Source organism: Tenrec ecaudatus, chromosome 3 (assembly GCF_050624435.1).
Source record: "Tenrec ecaudatus isolate mTenEca1 chromosome 3, mTenEca1.hap1, whole genome shotgun sequence".
NCBI classification, from domain to species: Eukaryota; Metazoa; Chordata; class Mammalia; order Afrosoricida; family Tenrecidae; genus Tenrec; species Tenrec ecaudatus.
This window is the reverse complement of record NC_134532.1, coordinates 80797542-80805623: the sequence shown is the minus strand read 5'-3', so window position 1 is coordinate 80805623 and position 8082 is coordinate 80797542. Positions and strand designations below refer to the sequence as shown.

The window sequence follows — 8082 nt, the reverse complement described above, 5'->3', positions numbered from 1 at the left end:
TGGAACACTGTATTGAGCAAACAGTCTAATAATGAGTGATAATTTCTGACCTGTGTGATAGAGTAATAACAAAATGGGCTCACTTCAGCTTCACAGATAGCCAAAAATGTTATCTGGCACCTTGCACGCCCTTTCATAATATGGCCTTTCCATTACCTGCTCGAAAGTTGGTATTCAACCCTCTTTTTCCTTGGTAGGCCTTTTGAATTCTTTGACTTATATGAGTAGGGCAGAAGTCATCCTGAGAAAACAGAGGGTAGGTCATAGAAGGCCGATGCTGCCTCCATCTTGGAATCTGCTAGGATCCCTTTGGTAGAGAAGCTAGTTGGCATGTAAAAAGGCTGACTGCCCCAGAACCATAAGGTTGGGTATATCACTTAAAGCAGTCAGCACCTATTATCAACTGGCAAGCATGAGAGTAATTTTGGATTTCTGTATGGTTGGGACATCGAGTAACAAGAGACACAACTGAGTCCTGTGCACATGCCTGACCTACAGCCCTGAGCAATATAAAATAACTGTTTTGAGTCCAAATTTTTGGTGTAATTTGTCATCCAATAACAGAATTCAGTACTTATTATGAGATAGTCTTGCAGTAGTAAGTTCTGTGTCTTTTTAATGAAGTTTATCAAATATAAAATTAACTAATGTTATCTGTCAATTTGTTGTGCTGTGTGTGTGATAGTTTCAGTGTTGTGTATCACCCAGTATTTCAAATGTCAACATGGAGAACATTCTACAGAGTCTCTAGACTAAGAACAGACTAGGTAGAAGGAAGGTACTGCTCATATCTGCCATTTTTCTGTTAGTTTGTCTTACTGTGGTGGTTTATGTGTTCTGAGATACTGGAAGCTATGTCACTGGTATTTCAAATTCCAACAGGGTCACCCAAAGTAAACAGATTCCAGTGGAGCTTCCAGACTAAGAACAGATTGTGAATAAAAATAGGCTGTCTATTTATGAGGAATTAGCCATCAAAAACTTTATGGATAGCATTTAACCATTGTCAGATAGGAAAATCTCAGGAATGGCACCAGAGCACAGTCCGAGAGAGTCCCAGAAGATGAACCCCTCAGGTCACAAAGTACTTAAAATATGATTGTGAAAAGATGCTTTCTCAAGGCAAAGTCAGCCGCAAGCTTTGGGGATCTTTGCTTGCTGTTGGGGCGTGACTCAAAAGGAGAAGAAGCAACTGGAAAGTATCTACTAATAACCGGAAATTAGGATGGATTAGGTGTGAATTTCAAAGTATGGAAGTTGTTCAAATGAATGCTCAAAAGCTGCCAAGAGAATGCTCCAATGATAGAGCAATATCATTGATATCGATGGCAAGTATCTGTTTGCTGAAGGTCATTCAACAGTTGCAGCAGTAAATGTAAGTGGACAGGGAGCTGCCCGAGTTTCAGACCAGAATCAGAAGAGGACTTGGAGAAAGTGTTATTCATTGCTGGTGCTAAATGGATCGTGGCCGAGAGCAGAGACTAGCAGAAAGTTGTTTACTTGGGCTTTATTGAATATTCAAAAACATTCCATTGTGTGCCTTGAGAAGAATGGAACTAAACCTGTATATGAATCAAAAGGCAATTGTGTAAACAAACTAAGAGAATACCAATGGTTTAAAATCATGAAAGGTGTGTGTCAGGGTTGAGCTCTCTTACCATATTATTCAATTAGTATACAGGGGAAATCAGAAAAGTTGGATTATATAAAGAAGACTATGGCAGCAGGATTGGAGAAAGGCTTATTAAAAATCCGCGATACGCAATTGACACAATTTTGTTTACTAAGAGTGAGGAGGACTTGAAATATTTGCTGATGAAGAACAAGGATTGTCGCCTTCGGTATGCATTGAAATTCAATGTACAAAAGACCTAATTCTCTCACCTGGACCATTAGGGCACATCATGATAAATGGAGAGTAGATGGAAGTTATTGTGGATTTTGTTTTGCCTGGCTCTACAATCAATGCTCACTGAAGCAACAGTCAAGAGATAAAAAGACATATTGCATTCATTAAATCTGCTTTGCAAGACCTCCTTAGAGCGTTTAAAAGCAAAAATGTTACTTTGAGGCCTAAGGTGCACATCACCAAAGCCAGGGTTTTTCAATTGCCTCATATGTGAAAGGTGGACATTGAATAAGGAAGACCAAAGTGGAATCGATGCATTTGAATTATGGTGCTGGCAAAGAATATCGAAAGTCCCATAGCCCGCCAAAAGGACAAACAATTCTGTCTTGGAAGGAGTACAACCAAAGTGCTATTTGGAAACAAGGATGACAAATCTTGTTTCACATACTTTGGACATGTTATCAAGAAAGTTCAACTGAAAAAGGACATTTTGACTGGTAAAGTAGAGGGTGAGTTAAAAAGAGGAAGCTACTACATGAGATGGATTGCCACAGTAACTGAAATAATGGACTCAAACATAACAACAATTGTAATGATCGCACATCCCAGGTTGAGATAGTTAAGGTTTATTGTACCAACCTGGTCGATAAAACGTGGGATTAATTGAAGGGAAGAGAGGTAAATGCCTTGGTGAGTGTTTCCTTTCTAGTTATCAGGTTGCCTTGCTCTCTGATGGTTAGAGCAGTTTGTGGCTATCTTAGCCAGTTCCCTGCTTCAGCTGACATGGCTCACTTCCTGCAAGATACCACCAAGGAGAAGCCACAGGGACCTATCCCAATGCAGCCCTGGGTGTTGGCGCAGCCATGTGGAGACTCCTGCCAGTGCTGAGATGCTTACACATTCACTTACTAGCTTTCCTCCTGCAGTCAGCATCATTGCACGTTTTGTGAAATTGAGGAGGGCTTTGCAGATTGCCGTCAGACCTATGGACTAATGTTGGACTTATGGGCTTGCACGGCGCTGGGTGGGGATGCTTTCTTAATATATACCCCCCCTTTGTATAAAACCCTCTCTTACACATATATGAGTTTCTGTGGATTTGTTTCCCTAGTTTACCCACACTAACACACAAGATATATTTTGTTCTGTTGTACGTAGACTTGCTATGTCTCAGAGCTGACTCCAAGGCACTTAACGACCACAATGTGGTACCTTAATTATATTGTCTGCATTATTTTGGCAAATAATACTAATTCAGGGGACATTTTTTGGGTTTTAATTTATATATTTATTTTTAGAGGAGAAATGTTTAAAGGAACAAGTTGAATGAGAAGAAAATCAATGCTCTTCAAGGAGACATGTGATCAATATAATCATCCCTGAGTAAATAAGTAAATCATGGTCCTTGATGCATCATTGAGTGGCACTGGAAACACACTATCACCTAGTCTACTGAAATACACAGCACTTCTATAGAACAGTGCAACTGCTCCTTTGGTTTTCTGAGTGTCTTAATCTTTATGGGAAATGATTGGGAGATGGGGTAGCTTTTAACTCTGTCCATAATAAAATTATGGAATTATTTCTTAATTATTGGAGCAAGTGAAACCTTAGTAAATATTTTCTTCAAAACAAACCAATAATAGAAAAAAAGAGCTTTTACTTCTAGCTCATATCTTTTTCTCTTAATATTGTTTTATTTTATTCAGAATGAAAGCAAGCCCCTTACAATAGCTTGGTCAATAGCCTACCCACGGGTGCTTCTCTAACCTGATTTTTAAAAACTTTACCTTTGATAGTAGTATGTGTGTATTCAGACATATTCTCACAGATATAGAGATTATGATAATTTAGTTTTAGCATGCGTTTTAACAGGTGAGTGTCCATGAGTTGCTGTTAAGTACCATCAAGTCAGTTCTGACCCATAGTAATCTTGTGCTTCTGAGCCATCCTCGGAATAAATCCTGTGCTTGAGCCCATGTTGTACCCACTGTGTCAATCCAGATCCTGGAAGCCCTTCTTCTTCTTCCTTGAATCTTTACTTTCCCAAACATTATGCCATTCTCCAGGAGAATCTGTCATTTCTTTTGATGACCTGCCAAAGTATGTTACGACAAAGTCGTCCTAAGACAGATCAGTCTGTCCTTTTAGTAGTCTGTGATATTTTCACTATTCCTCACCAGCACCACAATTCAAATTCCTCAATTTTCATTGTTCTTCCTTATTCAACGTCCAACTTATGCATATATATGAGGTTATTAAAAATGGCTTGGGTAAGGGACATCAGAGTAATCAAAATAACATCCTGTCTTTTTAACAGTTTAAAGAGACTTGAGTAGCAGATTTACCCAATGCAATGAATTGTTTGATTGCTTGACTGCTGCTTCCGTGAGCATTGATTATAGATCCAAAAAGATGACATCTCTGATAACATCATTATTTTCTTCACTTATCATAATGCTACCTATTTGTCCCATTGTGAAGATTTGAATTTTCCTTCCATTGAGCGGTAATGTTCATGTTAAATTGTTCAATAATTAAGGAAGACCGGTCACTTCCGTCCCATCCGGAGTCCAAGATGGCCGTGCTCTTGCTGAGACATGCTGGCCGTCATTGCCTCCGTGCCCATCTTAGCCCTCAACTCTGCATCAGAAATGTTTTTCCTATGGGAACCACAGCCAAAGAAGAGATGGAGTGGTTCTGGAATAAGAACACAGCCTCAAATCGTCCATTGTCTCCCCACATCACTATTTCCAGTTGGTCTCTTCCCATGATGATATCCATTTGCCATCGTGGCTCTGGTATTGCCGTGAGTGCAGGAGTCTCTCTCTTTGGCTTATCTGCTCTGTTGATCCCTGGGAACTTTGAGTGTCACTTGGAATTCGTGAAGTCCCTGTTTCTGGGCCCATAACTGATCTACACAGCTAAGTTTGCACTTGCCTCACCTCTCATGTATCACACCTGCGGCATTTGATGTGGGACCTGGGGAAAGGCCTGAAGATCCCCCAGCTCTACCAGTCTGGAGCAGTTGTCTTGGTTCTCACGGTGCTATCCTCTCTAGGACTGGCAGCCATGTGAGAAGTTGAGAGTCCCAACAGCTTCCCATAAATCATTACATACATCTGTCTTCCTTGTTGTTATTCCTGTCTCCAGCCACAGCTAACGTCTCCTGATTTGATGAAACTCTTTCGTGCTTGCAAATCCCTTCAGATCTCAGTAATAGTGGGGAACTTTGTGAAACCAGAATAATGGAAAGGTGTGCCATTTCCCCCTAGTTTCTAAAGACAGAGTGGCAGCAACAACTCCTGTTTCCTGCCCTCAGCTCACAGCCTGCTCTGGGCCTGGGGACCTTGACTCTCCCTCCACATTGAGCTGTGATTTGTGCTGAGGGTCAGCTTTTGGCTCCTTCTTCCTGAGAGAGTGGAAACAATGCCAGCTCTGTAGCCTCCACCCTAGGAGCTGGGTGTAGGGCTTTGGGTGCCACTGCCTGTGGGTTGCTGACTTAAAGGACAATTCTTTAGTGCCCACACACTGTGACTGAAAGAAGAGGGGGTGGGGAGGAGGGGGAGGGAATTAGCCAGTCCCAGCTAGAGGGAGATTGGGAGGGCGAGTTGGCTCTTGGAGCAGGTGCTTTAGGGGAGAAGGCATACAGCCTTTGATGCAAGAGGAAGATCCACCAAACATTGTCATTGAACTTATTAAAAGAGTTTGCTTGTTTTTCTATTCTTTGCATTTCCAGGAAACAAACTTCTTTATGTTATGTTTTCTAATCCAAGGTCATGTGACATTTCTTTCCAAAACGGAATTAAAATACTCACTTTGTAAAAAAAAAAAATTAAGGAAGCCCACAGAAGAATTGATACACTTGAATTGTGGTGCAGGACAAGAACAGTATGTATGTTTTGGAAGAAGTTCCCCCCAGAAAGCTTCTTAATTGTTCGAATGTGTAGACTTTTTCTCAGACACTTTGGAAATATTGTCATGCAAGATCAATGCCTTGAAAAGAACATCAGGCTTGGTAGAGCAAAAGGACAACACGGAAGAGGAAACCTTCAACAAATGGATTGATGCTGAGGCTCAAGAACAGGCTAAGACATCAAAACCATGACGAGGATTGTACAGCGCTGTCCACGGTTCCTTTCAGTTGTCCACTGGGCCAAGATAAGTCAGAATTGACTGAACAGGTTCAAGAGCAACACCGCCTGTGTCCTTATTTTTCATTGATGATCTTTATAAGCATATAGTTTTCATTTAGATTTTGATTCATCTGTATGCATAGAGTGTGATATAGGGCCACAATTCATTTATATGTAAATGGTTATCCAGTTTTACCAACACTATTTGATAAAGAGATTTTCTCCTCCCTATTTGGTGTGTATTGGTCCTTTCTTAAAGATCAACTGTCTAGAAGTGGCATGTTTAATTCCAGATTTTCAACATGTTCCATTGGTCTACATTTTTATAGATGTCTCAGTACCAGGGTTCATGTCAATGCTTCTTAATTTTCTTCTTCTTTCCTCTATTAGATTTTCCCGTGATTTGTCAACTTTGTTAATTGCCTCAAAGAACCAATTTCTTGATGCTTTCTAAATTTTTTGGTTTTATCTTTCTATTTACTGTTGTTCAAATCATTATTAATCTTCTTCTTGGGACAGTACACTTATTTTGCTGCACTTTTTCTAATTGTTTTAGATGTGACTTAAATTATCGATTTTATTCTCCATTTCTTTTTCCTTCCTTTTCTTTGATGTGTACACTGGTTCCTATAAATTGCCTTCAGAACACAGTTTTTCTTGTGTTCTAAGGAGTTTTCTTTGTTATGTTATCATTCTTTTTTGATTCAAAGGATTTTTAAAGATCAATTTGTTTTTCTTCTATTTTAGTTTTCATGTATTGAATTTTTTCCCATTTAACTTCCTATTGTTAACTTAGCAGATGCTTTATAGTAGCTCATTGTTTGAAAATTTACTAACCTCTTAATTTATTTAAAAATTTTTTTGGACTTCTTAACTTTTTTAACATATAGTTTCCTTTGGTGAATGTTCCATATGTGGGGGGAATGTATATTGTGTCATTGTTGCATGGAGTACTGGAGTACTCTGTATCTGTCAGAGATGAAGTTCTTTTGTGTCTCTGCTAAGTTTCTAGCTTGTACTATTTTTCTTTGAAAGTGGTGTATTATTACATAGTTGTTTATTTCATTCTTTAGTTTTATATGGATAAATGAATTTTCAGGGACTTTCATTGGAGCCAACTTTTGTCCTCTTGACTGATGCTTCCATGAGCATTGATAGTAGATGCAAGCAAGATAATATCCTTAAATCTTCAGGTTTTTCTCCCTTTATGATGTTACTTACTTGTCCAGTCGTGGAGATTTTGGTCTTCTTTATACTGAGTTTTAGTTAATACAGCAGGCTGTAATCATTGGCGGCCTCCTAGGAGGATCTTTTTTAAAGAAGTTATTTGCTTCTTATGGGTCTTTTGCCTACCGATATGAAATTGGTAATTAGTTTTTCCATTCCTTTAAAAAATGTATTTGGGATTTGTTTTGGGATTGCATTTTATCTGTAGATTATTTCAGGTAACATTGACATTTTCACAATCTTAAGTCTATCAATCTATGAGCACAATATGTTCTTCCCCCACATATGTAGGTCTTTCCTGGTTTCTTGCAGTAATATTCTGTAGTTTTCTCTCTATAAGTCTCTTGTTCCTTTGATTTTTCCCTAAGAATTTCTTCTTTTATGTGGTTATTGTGAAAGGAATTATTTTCTTAATGTATTTTTGTACTTATCATGTGTTTCTTTTTGTCTTTCTCTCAATCTCAGAAAAAAAAATACTACACTAGACATTTAAAAATTGATATTTTTATTAATAATTAATAATTTTACTGGAAATAATACTTTCACTACATTTGCGTCAAAAAGATTAGTCCATTTATTTGTATACTATTTGATTGTAAGAAAGTTTAATTCAAGTGAATTTCAAGTTGCTGGAAAATGATTTTTTGACATTTATTAATAGGAAGGTAGCTCCTACTAATAAATAAATATTAACTACATAAAACACACACAAACGAAGAAAGAATGTGAAAATTTTAAAATATGATAACCTTGTGTTATATTTATTTTAACATACTTGTGAATTTTGTTCCTTTCATATTGCCAGATAGCAAAACTTATCTGAAAAATATGAATAAAGTATTAAGCCATCTATCTAATGGCTTTTGGTTT

At 38.2% G+C, this 8082-nt stretch overlaps 1 pseudogene; it reads left to right on the top strand.

Annotated features, from left to right (window-relative positions):
* Nucleotides 1–4427: 4427 nt before the first annotated feature.
* On the top strand, nt 4428–5354 carry LOC142443449 (succinate dehydrogenase cytochrome b560 subunit, mitochondrial-like; annotated as a pseudogene).
* The last annotated feature ends 2728 nt before the right edge of the window (nt 5355–8082 follow it).